The sequence below is a fragment of the Molossus molossus genome, unplaced genomic scaffold, assembly GCF_014108415.1.
Source record: "Molossus molossus isolate mMolMol1 unplaced genomic scaffold, mMolMol1.p scaffold_m16_p_7, whole genome shotgun sequence".
Taxonomy (NCBI): domain Eukaryota; kingdom Metazoa; phylum Chordata; class Mammalia; order Chiroptera; family Molossidae; genus Molossus; species Molossus molossus.
Window position 1 is genome coordinate 92,948,650 of NW_023425401.1, and position 6,737 is coordinate 92,955,386.

At 51.8% G+C, this 6,737-nt stretch overlaps 1 long non-coding RNA gene across 1 annotated transcript; it reads left to right on the top strand.

The window, feature by feature from the left end:
- Nucleotides 1-276: 276 nt before the first annotated feature.
- LOC118620264 lies at nt 277-2,196 on the top strand. The gene is made up of 2 exons (XR_004957393.1): nt 277-436; nt 1,541-2,196. It is a non-coding gene; the product is annotated as an uncharacterized LOC118620264 (long non-coding RNA).
- The last annotated feature ends 4,541 nt before the right edge of the window (nt 2,197-6,737 follow it).

Genomic DNA, 6,737 nt, shown 5'->3' on the forward strand with positions numbered 1-6,737 from the left:
TGGACGGGCACCTGGGAGTGCGGCTTGTGGGGGCTGCCAGCAGTCCTGGGCATGCCGTGACTGGTGTACACGGTCACTGCAGTCTCTGCCTCTGTCATCACACTGCCTCCTCCCCTGCTGTGTGTCTCCTCTGTGTGTCTCTTGTAAGGACACTTGTCACTGGATTTAGTGCCCACCCAGATAATCCAGGATGATCTCCTTGCCTCAAATCCTTAACTTGATTACATCTACAAGAACCTGTTTCCAAATAAGGTAACATTCACAGGTCCTGTGGTTAGGATGTGGCCGTATCTTTTTGGGGGGCCACCATTCAGCTCACTACACCATACTGTATGGAGAAGAAACAGGCAAGAACCCTGAGACCAGGAGTCACCCTGCGGGGCTGGACTGCTGATGCCACAGGACTGCAGAGGGACCCACTAGGGGAAGAGAGAAGGTGGGAGTGGACATTTCTACCATTTTGGGTTTTTTTAAACACTAAAAAAAATTTGCCCTGGTCGGTTTGGCTCAGTGGTTGGAGAGTCGGCCTGTGAACCAGAGAGTCCCAGGTTCAGATCCCGCTAAGGGCACATACCAAAAGAAAAAAAAATTTTTTTCTTTATTGATCAAAAACTTTTTTTTTCCTTTATTGATTTTAGAGAGAGAGGAAGGGAGAGAGAGATAGAAACATCAATCTGCCGCCTCCTGCATGCCCCCCGCTGGGGATTGGGCCCACAACGTGGGCATGTGCCCTGACTGGGAATCGAACCGGCAACCTCTTGGTGCATGGGTCAACGCTCAACCACTGAGCCGGGCTCTACTTTGTTTGGTGCTACTTTTACTCCTTGGGTTTATTTCTTCATGGTTTAGCAAAGTCTGTATTGAATGTTCTAGTGGGTCTTGGCTGTGCAGTGAAGAACGTGGTCCTGGGGCCAGAGTAACAGGGAGCTCAGCTCAGCAGGGGCCAAGGCCGAGTCAGCAGCCACCAGAGGGAGAGGCTGGGGAAAGGGGCAATCAGAGGCTCGCCGGGGCCAAGGCCAGCTGGGCCCGCCCTCCTGGCTGCCTGCTCTTGGAAAGTCAGGGTTCTGTTCGGTCAAGGAAGGTGGTTCCAGCCTGGGAAGCTTCTGAAAGCTGGCGGTGCTGGTGCAGAGTAAGGCGGGCAGGGAATGGGTGGGGGAGGGGCAGGAGGGAGGGCAGGGAGCTGGAGTCCAGACCCTGCAAGTTCTGGCTGCCCTCCTTGCTGAGGGAAAGCCTTCTAGACGTTTTTAGACTATGGACCCCGTGAAGTCTGGGAGCAGACCCTCGCCCTAGCGCCAGGGGAGGCATGGAATAGTCTCTCCCGGAGTCTGGGGGGAGCATCCCTGTCTGCTGGATTCCAGACTTCTAGCCCCCAAACTACGAGAATGCATTTCTGTTGTCTTCAACCATCCAGTTGTGGGCGTTTGCTACATACGGCGGTCTCACAAAATAAATACAGTTGGTGTTCTGGGATGTCACCCACAGCCCCGACTTCCACTACCACCCACAGACTGTACTCAGCTAAATCTGTTTGTCCCGGCAGATCTCCATCCCAGCGTCAGATCTGGCCCCAGTGGCCTCGTGGACGCCTCCACCTGTCTGTCTCACGGGAACCTCGAAGCCAGCACGTTATATAAGTCCATGCCCGCTCCCCCTCCGCGCTCCCCCTTCCACGAACAGTACAACTCGCTCTGACCTGCGGCCTCCCCGGCCCTGCGTCAACCCCAACATCTTCCAGCCCTTCCATCTCTAGGACCGTGCCCTCGGGCAGGTCTCTGAGATGACCCAGTGACTTCTCTGCTCACAGCCCACCCTTCGAAACCAGCCCTGCGATCCTGCGGATTGGAGCAAACGACACGCAGACACTCCTGTCTCATGCAGTCACCATGCAGTGTGAAGGATACATTTTCAGCACGATGCCAGAGGGTGCCTGCTGGAGAGAGGGGGCTCCTCCACGACCCCCACTTGGCTCGTGGGGGGCATGTTCCAGCTGGTGGCAACAGCATGGTTCTCAGATGTCAGTTCTCAAGGACACTGACGTAATCGCTTGCTTGATTCGCTTCACAATCCACGCACAACTGCTCCGAAGAGCAAAACCAACCTCCACCACCAGCATGGTGGCTAAAAATATTTAAGTATTTTCAGTTATTTTAGCTCTAGAGTGTGTTCTATTGGGAATATAGTCAAATTACTGTTTCAGATTCACTTACTGGAGTTTCTCTCGGTGGGTCTATGCCTTTAACTAGATAGATGAAAGAATTTCTTTGTCTTATTCCACTTTTAAATTTTAGGATTTTAAAAAATATTTCATTTTTAAATCATGTTGTAATTAATTTTTATTTTTAAATAAATAATACATTTACATGGTCAAAACCTAAGATAACATTTAAAAAATACTCAGTGAGCCCGTTGCTCAGTGGTTAGAGCATTGGATCCTCGGACCAAAGAGCCGCAGGTTCGATTCCCAGGTCAAGGTCCCTGGCCCAATCGATGTGTCTTTCTCACATAGATGTTTCTTTCTCTCTCCCTTTCTCCCTTTCAGTCTATCTTAAAAAAATAAATCAATGGGCCCTGGCCGGTTTGGCTCAGTGGTTGGAGCGCCAGCCTGCAGTACAGAGAGACCCGGGTTCGGTTCCCGCTAAGGGCATGTACCTCGGTTGCAGTTTGTCCCCGGCCCTGGTTGGTCGTGCGGGTGGCAGCCACTCGATGTGTCCCTTCACGTCGATGTTTCTCTCTCTCTCTCTTCCTCTCTCTCCCTCCAGCTCTATCTGAACAAAAAATGGAAAAAAAAAAATAAATAAATAAATGGAAAAATATCACAGGGTGAGTATTAACAACAACAACAACAACAAATCAAAAGATACTCAATGAGCCCTGGCCGGTTTGGCTCAGCGGTTAGAGCCTCGGCCTGCGGTCCAGAGCGACCCGGTTTCGGTTCCCGCTAAGGGCACGTTCCTCAGCTGCAGTTTGTCCCCCGCCCTGGTTGGGTCAGGGCCGTGCGGGAGGCAGCCACTCGATGTGTCCCTTTCACGTCGATGTTTCTTTCTCTCTCTCTTCCTCTCCCTCCCACTCTATCTGAACAAAAAATGGAAAAATGTCCTCAGGTGAGGATAAAAAAGATACTCAATGAAAAATCTTCCCACCTAAGTGCTATCTTCTCCACTTTCCTCTTTCCAGCTACTTTTATTAGTATCTTATTATCCTTCCAGAATTTTTTTAAATGAAGGCAAATATACATATATTACGTTTGCTATTACAAATATGTTCTGCAGTGTACTCTGTCCATTGTGCAGCACAGTAGCATTTCATAGACGTACCTAAAAGCCAAACTCCTTTAGTAAAACTGTAGAATTCATTTCATGAACGTAGCAAAAGTTATTTCACCAGCCCCCCTACTGACTGATATTTTAGTTGTTTCATATATTTTACTATTACAAAATATTTACGTTTAATTTTGCCTTATAGTTTTGTAAAACATTTACGCAGTTCCAGAGCCAAAACAAAGTACATCAAATAAATCTAGCATCCATTTCTGCCCTACCTGTAAAATGTTTTACATTTTATTGAATATAGCTGGGAGGTTACTCCATAGAATTAGGTAGAAAAAGTCTTCATTTGCCCTGGCCAGGTTGGCTCAGCGGTTAGAGCGTCGGCCTGCGGTCTGGAGAGACCCGGGTTCGGTTCCCGCTAAGGGCACGTACTTTGGTTGCAGTTTGTCCCCGGCCCTGGTTGGTCGTGCGGGTGGCAGCCACTCGATGTGTCCCTTCACGTCGATGTTTCTCTCTCTCTCTCCCTTCCTCTCTCTCCCTCCCACTCTATCTGTACAAAAAATGGAAAAATATCCTGGGGTGAGGATAAAAAAAAAGAAAAAGCCTTCATTTCTTTTATTTTTTTAACAGCTGCATAGTACTGCAGTGCGTAAATGCATCACCGTTTATTCCGGGGCCGCTGTGGGGCCATTGGGTTGTTTGTAACGTTTGCTATTACAAACAGTGGCCAGGCATGTTTCTGAAGCGCCTGGACACAGCCGAGTCTGGGTCTCAGACGTTCTAGACTCACAGCCTGCTCTGTGGAGGCTGCCGATGCGCCTTTCGGAGCATGCCCTGAATGTCAGAGGTCTGCCCCCACCAGCCTGTCCGCGATCAACTGCACCAAAGAGGATGCTTCAGCCAGGCGGGAGCCACAGACGCCCTGGGGAGCCTACCAGCATTTGAGGAGGTTTGGTGACAAAGGATACAATCAGCATATACAGAAGAAGGTCACAAGGGCTCTGGCTGTACCCAAATGGCCCTGAGGTCTGTTCCATAAGAGGAGTCCCAGTACACAGGGTTCAGCTGAGGTGACCACTTCCTGTCATCAGTTCTTCCATGACCTCCCGAAGGCCCTGTGAATATGATTAAGTCTTTTTGCCTCCATCATGCTATTTATTTTTTCAACACTTGTTTTTTGCATACAGGGTGCAAAGGTAACAGTTTCTCCTACTCTTGTTTTCACAAATGTCCAATTCTATTGGAGGCGCTCTTGCAATGTGAGTGTGAGTGTGAGTGTGAGTGTGAGTGTGTGTGTGTGTGTGTGTGTGAATGTCTCATATTTGCTCTTGGGCCAGACCGGAATGAATGATTTTATGAATGAGAATCAGGATGACACAACTAGCTTGAGGGGGATGAGATGCCCACCTGAGAGAGACATTTGCCCTGGCCGGTTTGGCTCAGCGGTTAGAGCGTCGGCCCGAGGACCAGAGAGTCCTGGGTTCGGTTCCCGCTAAGGGCACGTACCTCTGTTGTGGTTCATCCCCGGTCCCGGTTGGGGTTGTGTAGGTGGCAGCCAGTCGATGTGTCTCTCTCACATTGATGTTACTCTCTCTCTTCCTCCCTCTCTCTCTCCTGCTCTATCTGAAGATAAATGCAAAAGTGTCCTCAGGTGAGGATAAAAGAATAAAATAGAGAGAGACATTATCTGGCTGTCTTCCTTTCAGCGGGGAAGGAACTGGAAAGAACCGTGAGCACCAGGTCCTCCAGCTTGCAGGAGGGGTGGAGAGCTGCCAGAGCGAGAGCGGAGAGGCCGGAGTTGATGTTCCAGAAAAGTGAGAAGAGGGATGTGGCTGATGACTGCCCTGCCAGCCGGGTGCAAATTATTCATGGGGAGCTACAGGAGTCTGATGGAAAGAACCCTGGGCTGGCGATAAGGAGGTCGGTGTGCGACCTTGGATGAGTTCTGTTTGGCCTCGAGCAAGTCACTTAAACTCTGTGCCGAAGCACCTGTGACATTGCACGGGGCAGCAGTCCACCCTCTGTGGCTCACAGAAATCCCTTCTGCAACAAGGCAGGGCACAGACAGACAGACCAGCCAATGAAACCACACACCTGGGATCCAGGTGAAGACTGAGGCCCAGCCCGGGAAAGCCACATGCCCAAGCATCCAGGGAGCATCTTGATCCTGGCTCTTGGGGGAGCAAGCTGCCTGTCTGGGGGCTTCGGGGAGCAGAGTGGCCTAGGGTGCTGGGCGCCTTGGAAGAGTGGAGACTGTCCAGGGTGGAGGCCCTGGCAGGAACGCAGATCATTTCCCTTGCAAAAATGAAATCCAAACCTGAGGAGGTACCAGAGCTAGGGCAGGCAGAGGGACACAGTCGTGTCCCGGAGGCTGTGAGGGGCAGGGACCAGGTCACTTGAGAACCCTAGACCAGGATTCTGCCTGACCCTCCTTTCTGGGGGTCTGAGCTCTCAGACTGTGGGAGCTGGTAGTCCTCCCAGACCAGGCTTGGCATTTCCCCAGGACCGTCCCTGGGCCAGGGCTGGGCTCCAGGCCCCCACCCCGGGACCCACTCGGCCACAGCCAGCACATGCATTAGTAATGGCCACCGATCCTGCTGGCCCCGAGCCCTGTCTCCAGAGTGGGGCAGCAACTCGAGCCCTGGTGCCCTTGCCCTCCAGACTGCACCCTGTAGTGGAGCCATCGGACACCACCTCTCTTTCTGGTCCTCAGTCTCTACATCGGAAGGAAGAGGACCCAGCCTGTGTGGCTCAGCTGGTTGAGCGTCGTCCCATGCACTAAAAGGTCGTCGGTTTGATTCCCGGACAGGGCACATGCCTAGGTTGTGGGTGTGCAGGGGGTAGTTTTTCCTCTCTCTTCTTCTCCTTCCTCTCTCTCTAAAATCAATAAAAGCATTTTTTAAAAAATAATTAAGAGAAATGTGAACAAGTTATTTCTCCCCTGACATCCTGAGCATCCATTGTTCACACTGTCACCTCTTTCAGAGGTTTCCCCAAAATGGAGGTGTCAGAAAGTGACAGAAGCCTCTCAGGACACCTGTGCTGGGGTGCAAGGCTTTCCTGGGCTGGGCCTCAGTTTCCTCACTGGAGTGATAGGTCTGTTCTGAGGCTACCTCTGGCCCTGGAGCTCTTGGGCCCTTGAACTTGGTCTCCGCTCTAATGGGGGTCACAGCTGGTCGGGGTGGGGGCAGCGCAGGGCCACAGTCAGACCACAGCAGGCTAGACTGCGTGCCACAGGACAGCAGGGTGCAGCCGCGGGGGCTCCTGAGGGCATATAATGGACCAAGGAGGCCTGGAAGATTGGGAGATTTGAGAAGAGCAGGGGTTGGGGGGTAACCGCAGCTCAGGGGGTAGGAAGGAGTTCAGGGGCCACTGCTCACCCCCAATCGTTCTCCTGGTGGGAGGAGGACAGTGGGGGAGGGAGGATGCTCGGCTCACCTGGGGCTGCTACAGTCACCTTCCCTTCTCTCC